The sequence below is a fragment of the Crotalus tigris genome, unplaced genomic scaffold, assembly GCF_016545835.1.
Source record: "Crotalus tigris isolate CLP2741 ecotype Arizona unplaced genomic scaffold, ASM1654583v1 scf7180000017903.3850313, whole genome shotgun sequence".
Lineage (NCBI taxonomy): Eukaryota > Metazoa > Chordata > Lepidosauria > Squamata > Viperidae > Crotalus > Crotalus tigris.
In genome coordinates, this window is record NW_024096713.1 from 3,012,161 (window position 1) to 3,039,371 (window position 27,211).

At 36.0% G+C, this 27,211-nt stretch overlaps 1 long non-coding RNA gene across 2 annotated transcripts; it reads right to left on the reverse strand.

The window, feature by feature from the left end:
• Positions 1-803: 803 nt before the first annotated feature.
• LOC120308382 lies at positions 804-26,507 on the reverse strand. Of its 2 annotated transcripts, XR_005556837.1 has the most exons (4): positions 24,656-26,507; positions 8,455-8,514; positions 6,392-6,520; positions 804-1,360 (listed from the first exon to the last, which is right to left on the reverse strand). It is a non-coding gene; the product is annotated as an uncharacterized LOC120308382 (long non-coding RNA). The 2 variants fall into 2 exon arrangements; XR_005556836.1 differs by lacking the exon at positions 804-1,360 and having other exon boundaries at positions 3,025-6,520.
• Positions 26,508-27,211: the final 704 nt, after the last annotated feature.

Below are 27,211 nucleotides of genomic sequence, written 5' to 3' on the forward strand. Positions count from 1 at the left end.
CTGCCAGTACCTTTGTAAATACTCTCGGTGCAGATGAGAGGCCAAATGGAAGGGCTCTATACTGGTAGTGGCGTCGGGCGTAACTGAATCTGAGGAATTTGCGGTGTCCTGGAAAAATGGGGATGTGCAAATATGCCTCAGTCAGGTCTATCGAGGTAAGATAGTCACCTTGCCTGATGCTAGCCAGGATTGATTGAAGTGATTGCGTCTTAAATTTCTTATACCTCAAGTAAAGGTTTAGACCTTTTAAGTCCAAGATCGCCCTCCAGCCCCCTGAAGTCTTGGAAATGACGAAAAGGTTTGAGTAAAACCCTCGTCCTTCTTGGTCCTGTGGTACTGGTTCAATTGCTTGTATTTGCAATAAATGAGCTATTGCCTCTGACATAAGTTCAGCTCTGGTCCTGTTCTTTGAAATAGGACAAGAGCGAAATCTGTCAGGTGGATGGGAACAAAATTCTAGTCTCAGACCTTGAGTGACGGTATCTAACACCCATGCATCTGTAGTGGTGGCCGCCCAAATGCTGGAATAGAGGGCCAGCCGGCCTCCTATGGGAGGTGAGGCTGCAGGATCACTTGCCTCGCTTAAAGCGCCTCGAAAGGACCGCTTGGTCTGGAACTGTGATCTGCCTCTGTATGCTGAACGATCTTGCTGTCGTTCCTGTCTCTGAAAGCAGGGGTGAGAGGCCTGGGCCCAGTCCCAGGATGGAGCTGGCTGAAAGGACTGCCTTCTGTAGTTACTCTGCGACAAGTTCCCCCAGCGTCTATCTCCTTTCTTTGATGTGTTAACCAAGGTTTTACATTTGTCCTTACCTTCGGTTAGGTATGGCTCTAGCGCCTTACCAAAGAGATGTCCACCTGTGTAAGGTTTAGAGGCCAGATGCCACTTGGCCTTGGTGTCTGCTCGCCAGAAACAAAACACATTTAATTTGCAGTGATACTTATTGCTTGCATGTTAGACTTTCCTATTTGCAAAAACCCTTTCCACAATCTGGTACTACTGTCCTAAAGTGGGGGTGCAGAGCAGTTCATTCTACAGGTAGATCTGACTCTTCGTTTGAAACACCATATGGAACAAATATCTTACATTTTCCAACTCAGTAAATCACAGTATTTGTGCAACTAGGGAGTTTTGTTGCACTTTCTAGCCATGTTCTACTGTTGGATATACTATTAACTCTCTAATTTAATCAACCCTACCACCCATGGCTAACACATCAACAAATTTATAGGACCTACGAGTCCCTTCACTTCATTTTTACAACTATAAAATGTCTTTACCTCTTCACTTTCATCTTGGGAGCTGTTGTAGTGAAATAGCATCCACATGAAAAATTGGCAAATTATTGCATCGGAAGGCATACTAAAATCAAATTTTAAAAGAAGAAAATAAATCAGGAAGCTGTTCAGTCTTTTAACAAATACAATAATGCAATTTGGTCTTGAGATAAAGCAGCTAAGGTAGGACATGCCTTTTTAAAAAGATCCTGTTTCAGGATGTCCCTTCCATTCCTCCCCATGAACCTGACTGAAATAACTTGCCATTCACATGTCAAAGAAGAAGAGACTGAGCAAATAAAGTATTTTGTACAAAAAGTACATCCACCTCTTCAGTGACACTTGAAGCTGTCACTGTGGATACTACCAGCTAAGCCTTTTCAACCCAAATGCTCCATTCCTTACCTTGTGCCCTTTCATGCAGTTACCTTTCATATAAATCTTCAGCTATAACTTTTGTTTATGAAAATTGTGTAGTCCTTCCCAGTTGAGTTGAACAGTGATCAAACAGAGTTTTTAGATCTGAGGATTCCAAGGAGGATCAAAGGAATGTGAATGGATCATTGCCAAAGGCAGAGATTAATTTTTAATTTCAGGATCTCACTGGTTCAGTGGTTGAAGAAGAGACTGCTGAATGAGGCAGTTATAAAACATACAAGAGAACCCCATGTATCTACCCATTGCTGTACATTGTTTTGTGAAAAACTATGGGAGAAGAACAGATATTTTTCCAAGGGAAAAAAGACATCAAGCATGTGGAACTATAACTTAGATATAGATGTAGCTTTGGGATGGAAAATTCTGTCCTGCATGGCTTCTTGATTTAGGTATAGGTCAGTGAGGGCGAACCTTTTAGAGACTGAGTGCCAAAACTGTAACCCAAAACCCACTTATTTATCACTGGGTGCCAGGTGGGCGTGGTTGTGGTGGTCATGGCAGATTGGGTGAGTGTGGCCAAGGTGGGCATGGTCACCTCAATGTTGCTCGTGGGGAGGAATGCCTGTGTGGGGTGGGCAGGGGTGGGGGAGATCCAGGGGATCTCTGGCAGGTGGGGCAGGAGGCAGGGGTGAGGCAAGGCAGGGGGGTGCCATTGCCATGGGGCAAGGCAAGGGCTGGGGCGGCTGCTGCCTGACACCATCGGCCCCCGCACACAGATGCCAGCAAGCTCATGGGGGCCAAATGTCCATCAGCAGCTCCGCAGCCTTCCGCCAGCAGTTCAAAGAAGCCACCATTGAGCTGGATGGCCGGTCGACAGCTGAAAAGGCGATGCATTGGGTCGTGCCCAGGAAAAGGAGAGCATGCGAGGCCAGGAGGGACAGGATGGGGGGGAGGGAAACCAGCAATGCCGGGATGCATCTGGCCACATGGGACCTCAGCAAGTTAGTGGGCAGCTGATTGAAGAGGGGCAGTTGCCATCTCCAGGGCATGGTGCACGTGCCCACAGAGAGGGCTCTGAGTGCTGCCTGTGGCATACATGCCATAGGTTCACCATCACTGGTATAGGTTTTGTATGAGAACAATAAGATGTTCCAAGGTATTCATTTTTTCTGAATAAATTCAATAGGTTGACATGATCAACACAATTAAACACTTTCCTATAATTAATTTAAAGATATATTTACATTTTTTGCTTATTTTTCTTTTTTTCTCAGTTACCGTAAATGCCGGCGTATAAGACGACTTCCACGAGCCCTGAAATCGGCGCCAAAGACGGGGGTTGTCTTATACACCGAGTCGTCTTATACGCCGGAAATACTGGTAGTTTCCGGTGTATAAGACCACGTTCTAGGAATGCGGCCCGGCTATAAAGACGGGGGTCGTCTTATACGCCGGGTCGCCTAATACACCGGCATTTACGGTAGTCAACATGCATCAATAATAATGTGTCTTGTTCCTCATCTTTTTCTAAAGCCAGCTTGAACATCTCCCTTTCCATGTAAGCATTTGATCTGCACTGAATGATCCAAAGAATTATTGTGTCAGTATCTGAAATTGATGTTATACAATAGTTTGCACACTTATAAAGACTCCTTTCTTTGGTATTGATATATATATATATACTGCCCTGAGAAAATTTTCAGATGGGATGCATAAGAATCATGCTTTATCCTCTACTATATCATATTTTCATTAATTGTTGTTGTTTTAACTATTGACCATGTCCAATTCTTGGCAACTTTATAGGCAAGGACTCTCCATGCTATCCTGTCAAGTTCAGTTTCTCTCAATTGTTAGATGTTCAACTTTGTATCAGATATGATGTTATTAAGCCATTGTATTCTTTGTGTGCCCCTTCTTCTTGTTCCACTAACCATTCCTAGCATCATTGCCTTTTGCAATGAATTTGCACACATAACATGGCCAAAGTAAATCAGATGTAGTCTTATGATTCTAGTGATGTGTCTGGTTTTATACAATTTAACACTTCTCTGTTAGTTACTCTGGCTGTCCATAGTATATGCAATAATTTACACCAGCATCATAGTTCAAAGGCATCAATTTTTCTTCAATCAGCCATTCTTAGTATCCAACTCTCACACTCATTTTCATTAATTACTTGAACATAACAGATTAAATGTTTAACAAATTTTTCAAACAAAAATTTTGAATATTTAGGTTAATATCCTAAATCATATAGCACTGCTAGGCAGACATACTGAAAGTGACAGGTTTGAAACTTTCATTCTTCAAGTAGGAAAGAAAACTCAAATGCAAGATATGAATACTAGCCTGGTAGTAGTATTTATGAAAAAGACCTGGGAATAGTAATTTAGTAAAATTAAATGCAACTAAACAGTAGAATTTAGCAAACTAAGTACAAGCCAGTAGTTTGATCTGTTTGCAAGAAAAAAAAATATTATTTTAAGATACATGTATAGAATTATAATTTCCACATAAGAAACAATTTCACTTTATTCTACTTTGATGATACCCACCTTAAGTATTACATACTATGAGGAGTTCAAAAAAAATTCAGAGAAATGGGATCAAGTTCAGAAAAAGCAAGAGAACAATAAAGACTAGCTTTTATCATCCAGGAAGACATTCAGGTCACAAAATATCAACCCCATTAGGCAGACCAGACCAGAAAATCAATTCCACAAGAAGGCTAAAACCATTGGTTTTACAGTGACAGAATTTTATAAATCTTATACTACTGTACCTCCTCCTTCTCAAACTTTCAATGAATTAATTATGTGTTGCCTCAATCACTTCCAAATGTTCTTAATGGGCTTAAATAATGTTCCAGTTCTTTTTATTTACTTCCTGCATATTTCCATTATTCTCCACACATAGGAACTGGTAGGTGAAAGTGGAAAAAACTGTACAGATAGGTATGCACTTGGCATTCAAAAGTTAAGAGATCAAAATTTCAGTGTCATTCCAACTCTTATTGTAAATATTTGAGCATCGAGACACTAGAGTCAATCAATATCAGCATGCCCAACTATCTTTTTGTTTATACATAAATGACATGGCTTTATAGCATAATAGAAATCTGACAAAACAGGGATTTCCTGTCTTGCATTATAGTGACGCGGCCAAAGGATTGTGGGGCTCTATACCCCACAGCTGGTTTCACCCTGCCAGGGGACCCTAAATGGGTCAAAAATCACCCCGGAGAGGTGACGAAGAAGAAGAGGCCCTCTGCTGATCACAGAATGATGGTAGTCAATGCTTTTGTCCAGGGGAAGCTCTCCAACCCAACAGGAGAAAGGCTAGCCACACCTAGCTGACTAGCCCAAGCTACCTGCAGCCAAAGTCCAAAAGCACTAACCAGAACAAATGTGAACAATGTGCTTGGAACTGGGTGAGAATATCAGTCTTCTTTCTCCTATTTTGTAACTGATTTCCTGGAAAAGATCTCCAAAAAGCAAAAAATCCTCCGAAAGTGAGAAGGGAGGGGACTACTCCTACCCTTCCATAGAAGGAAGCAGCGAATTAATGTTTATGGGAGACAGAAATATATTGAAGTTAATAATACTACAGTTTGGATAAATCTGAAAATTATGAAAACTGCTAAGAGTCCATATCTAAAAGAGTATTGATGAAGTTATAAGAAAATATAAGAAAATAATTCTTTGCTTAAAAGTTGGAAAATGAATAGCTACTGACATCTAGTGGAGGATTAGAGTATAATACTACAGCCGCATTGACTCAGGAATTGGCAAGACACTCAGAAATAGAGAAAAACATGTTCCTGTCATGGTTCAGATAAATGAGACCAGTAGAAATAAGAACTCTGAGGCAATTGCTTTCCTCAAGGAACACTTTTAATGGTTACATAATATCAAAGGTGAAACCAAGGTGAACAAATGTGAAACCAAGACAGAAAGTTACCCCCCCCTCAAAAAAAGGTTACAAAGTAAAAGTTAAACTCCCTACCCATTAGTGTGTCATAAATCACTATCCCCAATTAACACCTTTGGCAGGCTTCCTAACGGTAGCTCCAGCCCGCCAAACACTTATGCTGCTTGATCTTGGCTCCCACACAAAATTTATTTTTTTGACTAAACTATAAAACTATAAGAATGTATCTTCCCCCTCCCATTGCTGTGGTAGCCAAAAAATGAAGAAACATGGCTGTATTCAGAGTGTTTGAAGGTCTGACAGTTCCTTTGAACCTAGAGACTTTAGCCAAATAAAGAACAGCTGACAGAGAAAAGATAATATATTGGGCTATCTACTACAGAGTGAGAACCACATTTGTTTTAAAAACTGCTGACCTTCTGAGATTATAAATATTTACTGAGCTGTGATTTCTAAGCTCAAGAATTGTTTGCAGAGAAAGAAAAACCTTGGCTTTTGGCTAATCTTCTAGGGGGGAAGTTTTACTGGAAAACGCTTAGGTGGCTAAACATTCTGGACTGCAATTTTGGCTGGTTATTAATTGGACCCCTGAACAGAAGAACTGTTATAAAATACTGGTTTCAATAGTGCATTGACAAATTGGAAACACATTGGATTACAAAAACCATACATAAAGATAAGAACTATATAAGATTTGGTTGTTTGGATTTTAAGATTGGCTGGTTTGATAAAGCTAATCATAGGGACTATGGTACTGGTGAAAGACTATCTGCAGGGAGGGGAACACAAAATGGATGTTACATACCTATTTAAAAGTGACAGGAAACCACACCTAATATTCCCTCCTGAAGGCCTCAGCCTGGAACATCAGAGATCTGCAGGAGCAACACTCCAAGACAAGGCAAATACTTTCCAGGAGGAAATGTATGCAATGCTGCAACAGAGTCAAATGACAATTGTTTCAAACCAAGATGAAATTAAAAACAACTTTGATGACATAAATGAGCACATCTTCAACTTAAACTTACAATTAAAACATTCTCGGAAAACTATGACAAAGAATGAACAAACAAATCAGATACAGAACATAAATCAGAGGAAAATGACCCAAATACAGAAGCTACAAATGAAGAGAACTACAGCTTAATACAAACAAAAGAAAATTAGCAAGATTTTGCCACAACAATGAAAATGAAAAAGATATTTTATCTTTCAGGACTTCAAAACAAACTTGAGGATAAGAAAGAAGATCTAACAAAATGGATTACAGAACTGCCAGGAGAATCATTAGAGTTTGGGAGACAAAAAACGTACATCCTATTTAACTTGTCTTTTTCATTCCCAACAACACTCACAAAAATACAGGAAGAACTCCCAGGCAAGCATTCTGACTTGGAAAGCTACCTGGCAAAAGAAGAAGGCTAGAGTTATAGTCAAGAGATTTGATTCAGCTTACCAGATGAAGTACTATATGATTAAACACTTATTTAAATATGGTTAAAAGAATAGATAAATTTTGGCTATATCCCTACAGCAAGAGGGATAAGATATATAAGTAGTATAGTACTTTTTATAATATATGTAATGTAAAAATATTGGGATGGTGTACGTGAATGTAAAGTTTGGATATTTAAAGGTAATTAATTTTGAAAAAATTATGATTGATAAGAATGGTTTGAATATTGAGGGGAAAACAAACTTAAATAAGAATCTTGAAAATAGGACATATAGTGAGTTAAAGATGACTTTTACAAATACAATTGAAACATAAGTCAATCAGAAAAGATGTTATATGTTGATGTTATTGTTATTTGTACAAACACAAGAAAAATGTTTATATTCAACCTTGTATGTATAGAAAGTATTAAGTATTATATTTGGTTAATGTTGACAAAGGAGAATACTACTGGAAGAAGAGAAGATCAAGGAAATATATAATTAACTAATCTATTACTAATATATTGATTATGGAATTATAGAAATTAATTATTATTGACTGTTTTTAAATTTTTGAACCAAGACAACATGCTGTTTACTAAGCACTAAAGATTGCTATTTGTAAAAAACCAATAAAATATATTTTTTTTAAAAAAAAGAAATCTGAATAAAACATCGTTGTTACTGTGTCTAAAATCTTATTCTCTATTGCTGGCCTAAAGTTTCAGAACTGCCGTAACAACAACTTACCTTAATGCCATTGTGAAATCACTTGAAGGATGACAAAATACTTCAAGAATATCTCATAAACCTATGTTCAATTCCCCAAACCTACATTTGGTGCAGATCCTAACCTTTCCACAGTCTTTGCTTATCAATCTTAGAGTTGACTACTCTTTCCCAACAGGAAAATACCCTAGTTGGGGAAGGCTGCTATCTTGAATATCTCACTGTGACTCAGATTGTTTCAAAAAGACCAGTCATAATTGGAATACTGAATTGGTTATCCTTTTTGGAAATATTACTCCAAAAGATTGATTCTGTAAATTTATTATCTTATTAATTATGTTGTACATTAGGAGCTGAGATAGCTTTGTTCTTTTCTTTGTCTTTGTTCTGTTTTCCATAATCAGAAGACTATATTCTTAGATTGTTTTCCTTAACTGGCTTCCTACAGGAAATTCTTCTATCATTCATTTTATTCCCTGCACTATGAATGAAAAAAATGCATAGTGAAGGGAATGAAACATTTTCTATTGGAACATGCAACTTGCTTAATAAACATTTACTTATCTCTTTCAACCTGTCTTTAGATAGCCTTTATGAGTTTTATTCTATCCACATGTATATGTTCTGTTAAATTCAGGTCCTAGTAATGAACAATAAAATTCCAAGGGTTATTTCAAAATAAGGAGATTGAAGTGTACCTACCCTTTGATCCAGAAATTCTATAACCTATCCTTTCATTTTGGAATGGTTGAGCTACAACATCTGTAAAATATAAGCAATTAAAAAAAACCTAGATTAGGATATCTTTCTGAGCTAAGAACATCCTGCTGTTAATTGCTCACATAAAAAGAATAAACTAGTAGTGCAGTAATTGAATTTTTATGGAAATAAACAGGTGGCAGATTTACTATAATTGTGGGAGATAGCAGGGGGCAAATGGCTATGGACGTATTAACCTGTTTAATTGAATCATCTGCATTTCCAACACAAATAAATAAATAAACATCATGATACTACATGGTGAGCTGTGTACCAAATCAAAATAGTTACAATCATCCATGTATGCCAATGTGCCAGTAAGATAAGTCACTATGCCAGGTTCCATCATGTTGATATGTTTTTTATTTATACTGCAGGAAGCTACAGAAACAAAAGTTGACGTCCGACAAAAGAGACACAAAACATGGTGTTACTTAGATATAGGAGGCAAATGAAAAGACTCCCTGCAAAATCAAGGTTTTGCTAAGGGAAAATCTCACTGAAGCCATTTTATGTATATTTTTGTATCGTGCTACCTCCTAGTGGAGCAATGTAGTCAAGACATCTGCAATGAAAGTTTTTAAGTACAAAGTTTTAGATAATTTAGTAACCAGTCAGTTTTTAAATTGTAACTAATCACATACTGTCAGGCTGTAAGAATGTCTCTTATTAAATAAGTCATTTCTCACCTGCTACTGAAACAGAAATAAAAGATGCTTTTTTATGAGAATAATGTGCAACTAGATTATATTTCTATTGCCAGTCTTAGGTTTTTCCATATTAAATAGATGGATAAAAAAGGTTAAAGGTCCAGCTTTGCCCAGCCCAGGAAAAAGTATATTTTTGTACAGGAGAAAGCCAAGATGTGCTAACTACTCTTCATGAGTTTTCTAAATAAATTGGAACCTGATTAGGCAAATTTCCATCTCAAGTGGAAAAAAAACCTTTGCTTACAGACTTGCTTGGAGATACCTTCATGGGTAATGGCCATTGAACAAGTCTTTGTTTACATGTGTATTCATGCGTTTTTTGGCAATATTGTTGCTACTCATGCTGACAAAGCTGTCCAATCTTTTCTTCATTGTATTTATTCAATCATTTGGAAGTCTATAATACTTCCAAGAGAAGTATTAGAGAACCTCTGAAACTACGAAAATAATGAAAAGTCAACAACAGGCTCTTCACCATGACTTTATGTGCAGATAAAAAAGAGAAAATTTGTTACTGGGGAAAACAGGAAATGTCTGAAAATTGCTTCCTCAATAATATTGGAGGTAGTAGCACAGTAGTGGTGAAGCAAATCACAGACAAGCATTAGAGGCTTGGTAGGTGGATAAAGCTGATGGAAGTGAAATCTGAAAGCCTACCTTGAACCACTAACTCCATCATCCTTTACAAGTCCTAATTTCCCTGATGGAACTAGTAAGTGCCATATCTGGCAAACACTGCCCACACCCACTATCTGATTATAAGTCACCTGAGAAAACTGATTTTTAAAGACAAGTGATCAATATATTGAATGAATTAATTAAATTAAAATACCCAAAAGCTCTGCTGAAACCATAACATGATTTGGATTCATTAATGAATCCCAGAACTGCAGTGTCTGTTGCTAGGCATATTTTAGCTTTTAGTTATCAAGGCTGGAAATGGAAAAGGTAGAACTATATAATCCCCAAAGCAATTGCTGTCAACCAGCTATATATGCACTGATTTGAAAGAGATTTTTATCAGTCTTCTGATTTGCTACCTGAGTCAGGGAGCTCTGTTTTGGAGTGTAAATAAGTTTCTTCATACTAGTTTTAATTAGGTTAAGCTGATCCTCTGAAGATTTCTTTAGTGCTGTTGTGATGCCAGAATTACATCCATGCATATCCTTATTGGGAAATGTTCTATTTGCCCAAGACAATACATAATATTAAATATATATATGGGTGAATGATATTGTGAAGCTATAACCTATATTATCAGAACTGATTAATTTGAACCATAGTTCACTGTGGAAGCCAAGAAATAAAGAAATAAAAAATAAAGATATGAAAAAAATAAAAATTTACAAAACTGTTTTTATCTGAGTTAATGCCAAATCTATAGCACTGTAGATAATTCAACACAAGGTTTTACTTGTGTTTTTAATTATTCTGCAGGACATGTGATTCTAACATCTGCAAAACTCTAGCCTCAATTTAAAGTGTGTGTATGTTTTACAACACTTCCCCCAAGGAACAACTTTTTAATTTAAAGTTTTATCACTATTATGCCAGGCTAGGAGGGAGGGTATAGGACACCCAGCCTAGCAGCTATAGTCTTTCAGCTGATAAAAATTTTTTGTTGCTGCTATTGCCTGTCAGGGAGACTTTTGCAGCTACGTCAGGATGATTAGACAAGAAGAAGCTATTCTGTGTTTTGAGAAGATGAATGATAAGTAAAGCGGTGGATTAATGATTTGGTAACGTGGTACATCAGAGGCATGTATGAATAATAGAGGAGAGTGTAAGTTAGTGTTCATACAGTACCTGGTCATGGATAGAAACAATATTAATCACTTCTAAAAGACTCCTTGCATTGGATCTGAATAGAAAGAATGAGTCCTTAATTGATTATTATAACATTCATCTAAAAGGAAACTGGAGTTTCAGAAACCCATCCAAGAGAGGCCATGGTGGGCAAGGTAGGCATGGTAAACTAGAGTTATGGTCTATTGCTGGAAGTTTTAAGGAATTGTGGAAATGCTGTGATCAAAAATCAAAAAGGTCATAGCAGGCGATGCTCAAAAATAGCCTAAAGAATATAACATAGTATAACATTATTATTAATCACCCCCAGATTAATAATATCAAAAGAAAGCATAGTCACACAAAATAAAATATATAATTGACAGAAGAGTGGAAAACTGTTTGGTCTTGTAACAAAATTAGCAATACCAACTAGTAAAGCCCAACTCTCTATCCTATGTTAAATAATCTAATACGAAGACTACACAACTTGTTTTTTTTTTTAAAAAAAAAAAAATACAGGTTACCACTTTGGGGGAAGTTTAAAAAAGAAAAGTTTAAAAAACCTTTAGTGGTATTCCCAAACAACACTAAAACAATCTTTGTAAGGAGTTGATATAGTGCTTGAAAGGTACTTTGTTCATTATGGCCAAAGGAAGTAGGTATTCCAATACTTAGTCATGTTATCACCAGAATTTACCTTGCTATGTGATGGAATATTCATATAGCATAGTTGGTGGAAAGAGAGGAAAAATAATTTTTAAAACTAGAACGGTTAAAGACAAGTCTGAGCCATCTTCACAATGAACTGGGTATAAGATGGAGGCTGAAGATAGAGACCTGGGATAAAATGGATACTGTGTTGTCATGGCATGTCCTTTGGGGGGAAAAAAAACTGTTTTCAGGAAATCTTCATAGCAGAATTAGTGAGGTGTGTGATTGAGTTCCACAGTACGTAACAAAATATAACAGTTATCCAAAGGAAAAGGAAAGCTCTATTACTCCATATTATACTCAAGAATGATGATTGAGTCAAACCAGATTACTATATATCAATGCCAGACTTCTTTTCAAACACTGATCCCTGTTAACATGGGTGGGTTATCTCCACGTAGTCTTCATCATAATATAAGAAATTATCAGTAAGATAACCTTATTAAGCATTATTCACAGAAGAGATATACTTTTACAAGGTAAGTTAGAAATGACATCTACCAGAAAAATAAAGTGACATTTATTTTAGATTTTGGTTTCCAAATCCAAGTTTCATAAAATGCAAGAAGCCAAATTTGAAAAATGAAAAAAAAAAAATTAAAAATATGAACTCTGGAGGTAAAGCAAGGAAATAACAGCATAATGTTTAATATGAATAATTAGTAATAATGGCATTATAGATATGAATGGGACATAGTATTAGAATCCTTGATCTGCTTATGTTGTTATCTAGTGTTCATAAGCACATGACTCATAATGTTTGATTTTGTGCAACATTTGTACTGTAAAAATAGTAAGAATATCTCATTACTAATTGCTGGAGAAATACAAAAGTGTGCTCCATAGTAACTGTGTTGAGTACAGTGAGAATGTAATGCTGGACAAGATTACTTTTTGATCTACACCCACTCTTTGTTTAACAACCGCATTCTATTTCAATGTCTTGGCTGTTAAGCAAAGTGGTCATTAAATGACTGAGAAATTAAAGAGATGCTGCGCTCTTTGGTTGCTGCTATCTCATTCAAATAAAGTTCTCTCTTACCATGTCTTGTGCCTGACCCTTCTTCCCCCTTTTTGCCCCTTCGCAGGGTAAAGAAATTGCTTAAACAAGCTGTCTCTTACTGAATTACTTTTCTCTGCAGTGCAAAGCTTTAAGTTAAGTGCTAACTGTAAGTTAACAAGGTTAGCTCTGTAACCTTAACTTGTTGATAACAACCCTCCAGCCAGCTTGTGTTGCTGCTTGAAACTGACAAGACCTTAAATCAGTTTCATATTTTTGTTGTCAACCCTATGAAATTTGATTATAAATATGCGCATATGTATATATTTATTCTATTTACTATCATCATATTTGCAAATAGTCACTGATAGTTACTAAGCAAGAGTGGTTGTACTTCAGAAATGTTGAAGTAGACTAAAGTCCAAAACAATAAAATGATGAGATGGTTAGGACTAGGGTTGGAGTGAGGATGTGACATTTTTTTAGGAAAGAACATTTTTTTATTTGGGAATGAAATCTCATCCACATGTGCACTACCTACTCCCTAAAAAGTGGAGACAGTCAATCTGAAAAAAAATACACAGATTAGGATTTGGGTCTGGGCTAAATGATTATGGCACCTCAGCTTCCCATTCTTTCTTTGATAAAGATTCACATGCCAGCGCACAAGCATATACAGATTCTAGAAACAATAAAATATTGTCTAATATTCTTAGAGTAAACTGGTTAAGAATGTTATAAGGGAGATATTTATTGTTCCTCAGCCAATGCTTCTTCTATATACCAGAAGTGTTCTAAATGTTACTTCTATTTAAATGTTATCATCTCTGTATTTTTGAGGCAACTAGAAAATCTTTATCCATCAGTGTCAAAATCATACAAAATTCCAGTTATCAAAAGAAGAAACCAAAAAGAGTTCAAAATAGTCATTGAACATTGGATACTGTATGAAGCATCAATTTTCAATTATTATCACCTACAACAACTATTTAACCAGAAGAGAATATGCAAAGTATTACTCTTTAAATTTGTTTTTCTAAAACTTAGAAGTTACAGCTGTACCAATGATGCCACCTTGTGGTTAACAGTACCTTAAAGCATTTAGCAGAGGAAAATGTCTGTTTCATAAAGAAATAATATATAAATATAAAACATTCAGAGCAAATTTTTAGCTATTATATAAGAGTGCAAAATAAAAGATTATTGAAGTTTCTTTCCTCATGTCTAGTTTCTGAGAATACTGGTCTACAGGAGATTTGAAATATAAAAGCTTGCTTATAATGAGTATATAATAAAAAAGTAAGACTTTAGTATCACTAATTCAAATGCAACTCTTAATTATTCCGAGTGCACATTTTCATTCACATTCTGCCACAATATATAGTCAAAAATAAAAGTATCAACATAATTATTAATTATGTTTAAAATAATCCATAGAAATATTTTGTTCCCTTTCTTTTTTTTCCTACAGAGACTTCAAGATTAAAACATCATTCTTATAGAGAATTAAAAAAAGATTATTTGAGAAGGTGGGAGAAGAGATGTTCATTCCTAGTCTTTAAAACAAATTAGCTAAATACTATGACAGATTATTTGCTTCCCTATAGATATAAGCAGTATTTTTTTCCAAATGAAAAATTATGCATTTTATGTTTATAAACCTTTACAATAAACAAAACACGTTTGTGTATAACAGGGCTTTTCAACCTTTTTACCGATTGTACCACTTTTAGGATATGGCAATATACCACCTAGCAAGGTGTCAAAAACATGACCAAAAAAAAAACCCTGTCAAAGTTACAATTGCACTGAAATGACTTATGACCATTTTTCACACTTATGACCATAGCAGCATGCCCAGGGTTATGTGATTTATATTTGGATGCTTGGCAACTGATTCATATTTATAATGGTCACAGTGTTCCAGGGTCATGTGATTCGCTTCTGCAACCTTTTGACAAGCAAAGTCAATGGCAGAGCTGCTGCTGGCCAAGTGCTAAGGCGGGAGTTTTTTTCCTCCCTCCCTTTCCTGCCTCCCTTTTTCTCATTCCCATCTCCCTCTGAAGGAAGAATTTGAACCCTCCCCCATATTTTCCCTCTTCCATATATTGATCAAACAAGGAAAGGCCTCCAGAGATAGAAAAGACAAGCAGCTGAGTGAACTAGCTTAAAAAGGCACATTCCCCTTTAAGAATTAGCTACTGGCTAGAAAGGAAAGTAAGGAGCGCAGCCGGCACTTAAGGGAAAAAAATGTAAGTACTGGCTGTCGACTAAGACAGCCTCCCCAAATGGCTCCATTCCTAAGTAATAATAATAATAATAATAATAATAATAGTAATAATAGTAATAATAATAATAATGTAAAGGAATGCTACAGACAAAATCCATTCAGGAGAAAAATACTTCAAAATCCCTTGCAGCAAAACTTACAGCTAACAACAGCAGAGCAATAGAAGCTAACACGAGACATTAGCCAAATAGAAATTGCCAAACACTCCTTAAGAACACAAAGCCCACATTGCACAAATCCCAGAACTTCAAAGTCACAAAAGCACATAAGAATCCTTCCATTCTCCATCTCCCTCCCTCATACCTCACCTCCAGCCATTGCTGCCTTTTTTCGTTCCTCTTGGAGGGCGACCCCTCCTCCGCTGCATTTCTTGCCTATTTGCTGCTGCCAGCACAGGTGGCTGCCACAGCAGTTGTAGATCGGCTCATGGCCAGCCTGCTTGATCTCCTCTGCCCCCACCCTCCCCCTCCCCCTCCTCCTTCTTCCCCTTCAGTGCAGCTGACTCTACCTCCTCCCAAGGCTGCTGCTTTTTTTCTCTCACCTTCTCCTGCCCAAACTGCCTCCTTTTATAGGCTCTTCTGTATCCACCCCCCTCGTCATTTCTCATGGGGGAGAGTGAGCCAGAAGTGAGCCTGGGGCCTTTGCAGCTCCAGAGGACTCTCTCACTGTAAGTCCTTTCCTGTGCTGGCTGTTTCCCTCCCCCACTACACTTGGCTAGGCAGGGCTGCGTACCACCTGCCACTCATTAATGTACCACAAGTGGTACGCGTACCACCAGTTGAAAAGCCCTGGTGTATAACATACATCACTCTTTAAATATTTCAATCTATTCACTTAGAAATTACCATGATTAATTTGCATTATGATATCATAATAAATTTGTGTCAAACTTAAATTCCAATATTTACTGTAGTTCTTATTTCAGTTATTTTTGATAATGAAGATAACAAAATGAAGGCACCATGATAGTTTATTATAATTCACCATTATTCTGCATATGAACCTACTCTCAGAATTTCTTCCTACATTAATATGGGGAGAATTGTAATTTAAGAAAGGATTAGTAGGGATGAAATCTGAGCCAGTAATGCCATAATGCAGAAGTGTCCCTGATGATATATCTCCCCATAGCTAACCAAATGCTATGTATCCCATGGCAGTAACAATGGACATCATTCTGTTGCTTGTTGTATTTTGTATTATTTTCTATTATATTACAGTGTTATATTCAGAGATTAAAAGATGACTAACATATTTGGGAGATTTTTTTAAAAAATATGCCAAATTTAGGAAAATGAAACTAAGATCTCTGTACAATGTGTTGTCTTTAGCATATTTGAAAGATGCAGTCAGCATTATGCGGTCATGATGCTGACACTGCTGCTAATCTAGCTTGCCTTGGCTACATGTCCTGTAGATGGTTGGAAGCTTGAGGAACAAGTAGTCTTGTTCATTTATTTTAAAGTTTTATATGGCCGTCCACATTAATAACTCTGAGCCGCTAACAACAATTAGACCTCAAAAGACAAAAGTTTAAAAGTCCTTTCACCTCACCAAGCGCTAGAACAGTCTCAGCATAAAATCAAAAATACTCATATCCTGAGCGAAAACACATCTTAACAGGAAGGTCAGGAAGGTAGATACCCTCCACATCTCAGAGGGGAGGCTGTTCCACCAGGTAAGCACAACTATGGATACCAGAGGACACTAGCTTGCGGAAGACAAAACTAGCCCTACTATATCCAGAATGCACCCAAGGAATCACTATCAATAGATGATAGCAAAGAAATAGAGAGAGCTCTAAATATTGTTGTCATCTCATATTGTCTTTATTTTTGAAGCCCACTAGCCAGTATTTGCATATGAGTATTATAATTTGCTTTATTCAAAAATCATGGCTACTGCCCATTAAATGTTTGGCTCAATGGTTCTATTCATGCTCTAAGTAACACATTTATCTGAAGATCTGAAGTTAATAGGAATCCCCTTGCCTCTATCCTCCCAAAAAAGAGAAAGAGATCAAAGAAGATTATAAATATGGGAAAATACAATATTTAGCTTCCCTATCTTCACAAGTCCTACCAGTCCTGAAAATTTCATTTTCCACAATAGTATGTGCTTTTAGGTCCATTTTATGTCTACATACTTTTTATATACAAATACAGATACACCTATCAGAAGTCATATTCCAAAAAGAGAACAAACACTAAATTAATTATTACTGATTCAAATTAATTATGGATAAAATAAATATTGATTTATCAAATCAATAAATTATGAACTTTGTCAACTATTCTGTTTCTTACACTGATAACCATGCAAATACATTCAGAGAGGCACGTTCCATTTCTCCATCAGAAAAAGGTTCAATGGTTGGAAAGAAGGTAAGATAAGCTAAAAGAAAGGAATAGTTGGGAAGGTAAAAGAAAGGGAAGAATAAAATTTGAAAGGAAAAAGTAAGACATATACAATCAACTTCACAGAGAAGGAAAGAAAAAAATTGAGACACCTTGCTTTGACATTTCAAAAAGAATAAAATTAGTTTGGCAATGCCCTCCATGCATTGGCTAACCTTCAAATTAATCCTGAAAGGCTTCCAATTTTTAGCCAGTGATGTCTGCAATCATTTTTATTTGCTGCCCATTTTTTTACTTCCAAAATTTCTGTTTATACCAGAGATGGTGAGATGATCCTCTAAATAAATGAGTGGTTATTTGGAAGAGATATGTCTTTCTATTTATATGGTATCTAGTTAAATATCTAGTTAAAGACGTCTCCAATAGAATGAAACAAGATTTGAAATAACTAATTCTCTACCTTGAACTAAAGTCAGTTGATCCATGATATAATGAATAAATGAATTCTCTCCCTGCTGTTAGCCTAAACATTCACATATGCAGATATATATGCATACGTAGGATTCCTTAGGTGAATTATCAATACTAATTCATCCTCATTTCTAGGAGATCCAATGATACACTTAAGTGCAAGGGCTGGCCAAAAATACATTCCATTATTGGTTGCTATAGGTTGCTATAACATTTGTTCAAACTGGAGTCATTATTTGACTTATCTTCCCCTGTAGCGATAAGGAGAAACCCCCATTTTTGGAGTTACAAAATTCTAGCATCTATTCTGATTTTATTTCAGGTTTCTGCCAGATGCAGTGTGACTGTTTAATAACTGTATACTAAAAGCAAATATGCCTTTTTCTACATGAGGAGGCATTATTCATGGTCAATCCATGCCTTAGTCAATTTTCAATTGGACTATTGCAATATGCTCTATATCAGGGCTTTTCAACCAGTGGTACGGGTACCACCTGTGGTACATTGGCAACTGGCAGGTGGTACGTGACCATCCTAGAAAAGTGGTAGTGGGGGAGGGGAATGAGTTGAACCGGTGGCAGCACCGCACAAGCCTGAGTGAGAGATGGCTGGAACTGCAGGGCTGTCAGGGCTCAGTGGAAGCACCAAGATCAGCGCTTCTTCGGGACTGTCAGGGCTCAGTAGAAGTGCCAGATCAGCACCAGGCTCCAGCTGGAGCTTGGCGCTGATCCTGGCACTTCCGCTTAGCCCAGAAGAAGCGCCGATCAGCTGGAATGTTGCAGCATCCCCAGGGTCTTGTGATTTACATTCAGATGCTTGGCAACTGATTCATATTTGTGATGGTCACAGTGTCCCAGGGTCATGTGAAGTGACCAAAATCTGCTACAACCACCCAGCCGACGGGGGAGAATAAAAACCAAACATCCCCCCACCCCACCCCCGCTGCCAATCCTCAACAAAAATGCTCACAACAATGAAAACCTCGGACAGGCAGGCATCTTGCTCGGCTGTGCCTTGGGGTAACTTTTTTTCAGTGCCATTGTAACTTCGAACAGTCACTAAGTGAACTGTTGTAAGTCGAGGACTACCTATACTTTATCACTTTTTTCCTTTTTTGGGGGGGGTCATCAAGTTTTTGACACCTTGCTAGGTGACTGATGGTACTTGGATATTGCCATATCCTAAAAGTGGTACAATGGGTGAAAAGGTTGAAAAGCCCTGCTCTATATGGGACTGCCTTTAATAGCATTTGGAAGTTACAGTTGGTCCAGAATGAAGTAACAAGGCCAATAGTAAGTTTATCATGATATACTCATGTAACACCATTCCTTCATGAGTTGCACTGGCTCCCAGTAGTCTTCTGAGTGCAATTTAAGATGCTACTTGTCACATTTATAACTTTGGGTGGTGTGGGTTGAAGTTAAATGTGGGACAATCTATCCCCACTCTGGAAGGATAATGTTCTGGTTTCTCTCAGTGAAATAGTACTATCTGATAGGAATCTCTCTGCATGACACCTGCCTTATAGAACTACTTTTCCCAGTAACATGAATAGCCTCAATTTTGGTGGCCTCCATGAAAGCAGTGAAGACCTGTGTTTTCCCAGGATCTGTACCAGGATGTTGTTGGAGCTGCATCACATGGTTGATTTATAGTTTTATCAGAACCTCAGTGTTGATTTTTGTTTAGTCATTATTGTTGTCTATATCTGTTTACAGCACACCGTTACCAAAGCATGATGCAATTCTATTGAATAAAACTGTTTATTATTTTATTAAATGTATTAGGACCATCCACTCCAACAGACTCTGGTTGGCTTACAATTTCTAAATATACAATTAAAAGTGTTAAATACATGAAACAAAATATAATAGCTCTGACTAAAAACAGCCATAACAGTAAAAACATGACAGGAACTTCACAGATATCCTAACTCCAAGCCAGAGAATAGAATCAGGCCTTAAGGGCTTTACAGAAGAACCATCTGTATCTATGGAAAGGTACTGTTCCAGAGACTACAGGTACAAAAAAAAAAAGGCAAACACTCTTAGTACTATGAGATATCAAGTGTTAATTGAGGGGACCTACAGAGCATCCATTTTGCCAGAACATTCCAGTCAGGCAGAAATGTTTAGAGCAGTGGTTCTCAACCTTTTTAATGCCATGACCCCCTAACGGTCATAAGTTGAGGACTACTCAACCGGTCGTAAGTCGAGGACTACTCAACTGGTGCAGCACCATTTGCAGAATGGGACTTTTGGCAGGCTCAGCAGGGCAGAGACAGCCTGGACAATTCCTATTGGCTTTTGAAAGCCAATAGAATTAGACTCTATTCAAGAGAGTCTATTCTATTGGCTTTCAAAAGCCAATAGAATAAAAGGGAATAGCATAGCTAAGGAAAAGGGGGAAAAATGGCAGACTGCATTGTTTGGCAACCCCCGTGAAATGGTTGTTTGACCCCAAATGGGGTCCCGACCCACAGGTTGAGAACCACTGGTTTAGAGATACTGTAAGCTTTCTCTCAAATAACCACCAGGTTCTATGTCATGAAAATTAATTCACATTTAACCACCAAACCAATAAAACCAATGTTTACAATTAAAACACAACCAAGCCCAATGACTTGGGACATACCTAGAGGAAAAAAGCCAAGACAAATATACTGTGTCACACGATAACATTGCAGGATCTAATTTGGGTCGGTCACCAGAACCAGAGATTTATTCTTCCAAGCTTTTGAACTCATGCTGGAACCCATCTTCAGGGAACTTCTCTTTAGCTGACAATATGTAAAAATGTATGTATGTACCTAATTTATAGAAAACTAGTATTACACTAGAAAATCACCAGAATAAGGTGAAATAAACAAGCCATAAAATTACTAGTAAAACACTATTAAAAGGCAATCAAACTTGCACAGATATAAAGGCAAGGAGGAAACATATTCCAAAGTTGCAAGGTCAGATCCTAGAGATGACCCTAGTATGAAGAAAAGAAAGAAATATTGAATCCTACAAATTTTGATAAAATGAAAAATAAAACAACATTTATTGTAAAACCCCAAGACTGTAAGTAGAAGGGCAATTTAGAAATTTGGAGGAAAAATAGGGATGAAAACACAACAAACGGTGGAAAGACAATCTTCATTTTCCCCATATTCAGCTTCAGATTATAAGGAATTTGTGATGAAACACTAATAAAACATGCTGACACAGTTAACTATACATTGTCATCAAAGATCACAAGAAACCAATAGATATTAATATTAGAATAGCAGTGGTATTAAAATAGTTAATCATGAATCATGATTCATGAATAATTAATCATTCACCAAAAAGATTACAAAAAGGTAAATAAATAGATCCCAGAATTAATTTTGTTTAGTATAGTGGAAAATTCCCAGAATATCAGGATTTTATATACTTGATCACCACATACTGCCATGTAGATTATAACTTTTGAGCATTCCTAGTTTGCAGGTTATTGATTAATCCACCATATCATTCTGCAAAATAATGGGAACAAAAAAAAATCTTGAATCTATAACCAGCACATCAAGAATACTCAAAAATTATAATCTACATAGCAGTATGTGCCAATCAAGTATATCAAATATTTCTGTCAGATCCAAAAGGATCAGTATTCTGGAACTTGAAGGATTGTAGGAAGGATGTGAATAGGATACTAGACATAAGCAATGAAGAGATAGAAGAACAGTCCATTGGCTGTTTAGCTTATAAATGAACACTCAGCCCAGATGGCAAGAAATTTGGTATGATACATTTTATATCATTCAAAGAGATTCATTCTTAATGAGCTCATTATAAATGAGAGCTGGAAATTCTTGCAGTTTCCAAGATATATGTAATGCCCTATAAGGCTAAACAGATTAAGGAAGCAAAAATTACATAGGCTTCAGCAACATATTTTTAATACTAGTCCTAGGATAAATTCAGATTTTTTCTAAAAAAAAATGAAAGACATAACAGATGCTTTGAAGATAGAATTATAAAGTTTGCAGAGATTTAACCTTAGGAAACATTTTCAGTTTTAAACATATTTTACACTCCCTTTTAAGATTTTTCTCCTCAAACTCATGCTACAGCATTCAGTTTCATTTATCCAAAGCAGCTATAAAAATCAAAACTGCAAAATTCAGGCTACAAACACAACCAATTATTAGCAGCAACTGAAATAAAACTCTAAGCTTAAAAGAGTCTTCAACAAGAGGTTGAAAAAAGGTCCAGACTCAAATAATTTGAACATGATAAATGAAAAAATAAAAGAACTATAACAAGGAAGATGCTATGAGGAAGATGCTATAAGGAAGGCTTCCTCATTACGGAAGAGATACTTTAGAGAAATCAGATTACCACTCTGAATGGTACTACATGCTTGCTTGATATGAATGGCATCCATTAAAGTACCCATTCTTCATTAGATGATGATGGTGATGATTATAATTATGAAGATCTGTTAGATTTCTATCTTGCCTTTGTTCCAGTATATCCAGGTGGCATCTACTTTCACTTTATTGTACGAACAGACTGATGATTGGACTGAGAAAAATTCCATCAGGCCAAAGAGCTTCAATTAGTTTCTTTGGAATAAGTGTTGGACTTCTAAGACCTAGTCCAACATATTAACCACTGGGTCTATATTAAGCATATTTAAACAACACATAAACATCTGAACTCTGTTTTTTACTGTACAATATACTAAATAAACACATTCCAGTAGAACAACTCAAACTGACATATGTGTCACAGGATTTAAATCTTTTGAAAACTGTTCTATCTGAAACATACAGATCTGAAGGACACATTGCAGTAACCAGGCCATTGTAAAAGTAAACAAAGAGGTAAGTCCTGCATCTGCAACTAAGTTCTCTTACAGCAATGGCTAATAAAAAGGGAAAAATCAATTGAAACAGATGTATCAGCCACATATTTCCATTGTAGGAAGAAATTATAGATTTAAGGCTTCTATCTCCATCAGCCCATTCACTGTGGGAAAAATACAATTTGCAGCCAAGGCAGCCTTCATGCTTCACTCCTCTTGTTATTTCTCAAATAAATGTATTTTGTGGATCAAAGCAATATACCTCCATCACAGCTTTTAACTCCAATAGCTCAGCATGCAGTTTGCACAATGATAAGTTTCGCTAGAAATTTAACAATTTTAGCCATTTATTGGATAATATCTTGAACTGCAGTAGCATGACACATGACCAATTAAACATTTTCACTGCAACAGGCATTGAAAGAGAAACTTGATATAACAACAAAAAGTTGAGTTTTAAAATCAATATTAACCTTGACCTTATGTTTGTCTTTGTCTACTTCTTAAAATTTGTGGCAGTGAAATGAAAAATAGTCCCTATGCTGAATCAGCACACTGTGCTTGTCCTGTGAGTAGAAGACTGCTTTGGATATTCTTGAAAGAGCATAGGCCATGCAAGTGGTATTCCATGCACATAGATCATCTTGCGTGAGTGATGGGCCACTATGCATGTGCATACATGAACAACTTAGAAGTTGAACTGTGCATGCATGTGCACATGTGCCAGCCTACCACTTGTGCAAGTCCACCACTTGCACGGCCTGGTTGCAAATAGGGATACTATCTGTTCATCTAGCTTGGAGCTTCAATTAACTTGAAGCTATAATGAGAGCCAGATTAAGACTTGGTCTATAGAGTGTCTTATCCTGGCCCACTATAAAATTGAGAAAACTCTTCTAGAAGCTTGCATAATACAAAATGAATTTTAAGATGCATAAAACCAAAGCAAGCAAGCCACAAGCAACCTTACTAGCAAAAATATTTTCAATTCTATGTAACTAATAAAAAGCATGAATAGCAATTAGTAGCATTAATCACATATAAGGGAAAATCATCAAGCTCCACACTGGCATAGAAGTAAGGATATTTATAGTCAAAGCAAAGGAAAAGGTCTTACCTCCTTTAAAAAAAGTAGATGTGTCTATCTTTAAATTGTGTGTTGTACAAGAGGCCATTCTGCAGATGTTGAACTTTGAATGAAATATATTCAAATTGTGGAATAGCTGGCAATTGACTACTCAACCTAGTTTTACTTTAGAAATTGCAGAATGGGAAGCTTTTGATATTTAATGATTTGGTCGGGAATGCTAGCACTGGTATATTAGAACTAGCAGGTAGAACAATCTCTACTACTAGGAATATTTTTTATAGTTGTAAGACAATTCATTTCTGTTATAAGGCTAGCACAAGTTAGAAGATTGTGTGAGGATGATCACTGTATGTTTGTATCATTTAGTAAAAAACAAATTCTATGAAATAATCAGTTAAAATACATAAAATAATAAGACTGTAAAGAAACAATATTTGTCAATGTCAGATATATTGTAAGATAAAGTCTCATTTATCCAGATAGATTCATTTTGAATAGAGCCATGCCATTTTCTTGGTAACAGAATGGAAGTCTTCTTCTGGGATGTTAGAATTAAAAAGAATAAAAATCATATAACAAGCTACATTGAGAACAGTGTCCTGCCCTAAGGGGATAGAAGCCTCCAAGTCACTGAGGTTACCTCAGGCTCCAGTAATAGTACTAGATCCAAAAGAACCTAGTCTATACTTCAGATCATTTTGGAGTACTGCAGCCTTTTTTAAAAAAACATGAATTTAAGTAACATTTAATTAAACAAACATAGCATTTGCATACAAATATAATTAGACAAATATAGCACTTGCATAATTTCCATTCCAGTAGCATTTTCCTCTCCCAGGCTTACAAAACTAGTTAAAGCCAACACATCAATAACAACAACATTACCTGCAGACGTCTTGATCTCAGAATGCAGAGAACAGCCTTTCTCTGACCTATTGATCATCAAAAGAGTTCATTTTCATTCAAATAATGCCATCTCCTCAAGCTATCAAAAATGTTCTCTTACCTCCATTTTACACAAAATGAAATTGGTAAATTGATAACAATTCTTCAATGTCATTTGGTGTGTAGTCAAGTTATTGCTATTAAAAATGTAACAAAAGCAAATGTCCAGAAATTTTCCAGTTTTCATACTTCTGTTGCACTTAAAGCTCTAGGAGGCTCTTAAAATTAAAATGATAGCATATAATCAATTTTGCATCAATGCATGTTTCCCCAATAGCATCTCTATTGTGATGTGTTGCAAGTTGTAAGAACTGCAGAACTGTAATGCTTTTAAAACACAGCATCCATTTTAAAAAGACAGCAGAATCAGAAATCTGCTGACTGTCTTTGGTCCATATCTACTCCATTACTATCTTATCTGATCAGCAAAAACTAGGCAGCAATGAGATACAAAAGTATACATTACTATCTACTGGTTATCTGGTTTTCAAGTTCTGAACTGGAATCTTCAGAGAAGTGCGGCGTGAGTGATGTTTGCACATGTGGCTAAGTTTTGAAGGAAATGGGGTGAAATAGTGAGGGACAACATACTTTAGGTGTGTTTAGCCCTCCTTTTTCCTTTCTCTTTCTTGTTCTCAGTTGTTGAAGCTGGTAGATAGAGTTCAGCACCTCTCTTCCTTTATCATTGGAGGACCCCATCTAAGAGCTTTGCCTTAATACCCGAAGAACTCTACGATCACACCATTTTCTTTTTTTCATATACGCATCTTATACCTTATTTAAAGTAAATTCTGTTAAGTTTTGTTTACTGAAAGGATTGCTTAGATACAAAGGATCTAAAAATCTAAAAATTCCAAACAACTGTTTTTGCCTTCATGAAGTAAAAGTCTGCTTTTTTAAAAAAATAATCAGTTGTAGAGAACATGATAGTTAAGAGCTAGTTCAATATAGTGGGCTAGAGACCAGGAGGCCATGTGTTCTAGTCCCATTTTAGGCACAAAAACTAGCTTGACTCCTGGGAAGAAGGCAATGACAAATCCCCTCTGAAATCTTGTGAAGAAAATTGCAAGAACTCTTTAGCAGGTAAATTAAAATATTATTGAGATTTTGCAGGGAAAAGAAATTGTGGAAATTATTCTCAAGAATTTGTGCCAGTAAATATGGTTAAGCGGAAAACAAAGGAATAACAGGAATAAATATTACCAGTTTTCTGACCCCTATCAGATGAACGTGAATTCTTTTTGAAAGCCTACTAATGTGACACTTGGTTATTTATAGCAAAATCAGCTGCAATAGAGTTGCCGTGATCAGTGCCTACAATAACAGTCTCATAAATCAAAACAGCAGCAAATCAGGCTATGTTCTGTTAATGAAGAGAATGACGTTTCTATAATATAGAATGTTAATTCAAAATCCATAACAAACTTACTTCACAAGCCACTATTACAGGAATAGAATCTGCAGATATATTTATTATGCAGGAAAAATGGGAAATGCAACTTATTTTTACAACAAAATCTGTTACTGAAAATCTGCTAGCTGATTATAGTTGTTGCTTCAGTATTATGTTCCTCATTAATCACAATCAGTATTATATATATTTAATAAAGGAAGATTTTAGAACACATTTGCCACAATCTTCATTAGCTGAAGCATAGCAATATAATCTGACTAGATATAAGTTTCTAATCAGGCATTAGAAAATATGTTATATGTTGATGTTATCATATGCCTAAATACAAAAAAATGTTTATATTCAACTTGGTATGTACTGAAAATATTAAGAATTATATTTGCTTAATGTAGACAAAAGGAGATTATTATTGGAAGAAGAAAGGATCAAGAAATATATTACCAACTAACATATTGATTAATTGGAGAAATTTATTGTTATTGATTGTTTTGAGTATATGAACCCAGACAACACACTATTCACGAAGCTGTAAAGATTGTAAAAAATTAATAAAATTGGTCATGTAAAAGTATAAAAGCTTTTTGGATTAAGATATGGTGGAATATTCAAAGAATTTTTAAAAGAAGGATAAAATTTACTCCACAATTGTTCTGATTGGGTATTGTTTTCGATTGTGATGATAAAGAGATTATTTTAATGTTAAATTTAATTACTGCGGCTAGGTTGTTAATAGGGCAATATTGGAAGAAGGAATCTTTGCCTACTTTGCAAGAATGGTTTTTTAAAGTTTCTTACTTAGCGGAAATGGCAAAAATTTCGGCTTTCTTGAAAGATCAATTGCAAGAGAAGTATCTCTTGGTGTGGAAAAAATGGATAAATTTTATACAATATAAGTATGATATAAGAAAATATTATTTAGCTTTTGAATAATTTATATTTAAAGTTTAAGGTATTATTTAGAAGTGTAATTATTATTATTTTTTTATCTTCTATTTTTTTTTCCTCTTTTTGTTTTTTATATATAATGGAGTTAAAGTATTTTACAATTTGTTTATTGAGTGTAATTATATTTGCTTAAGGTT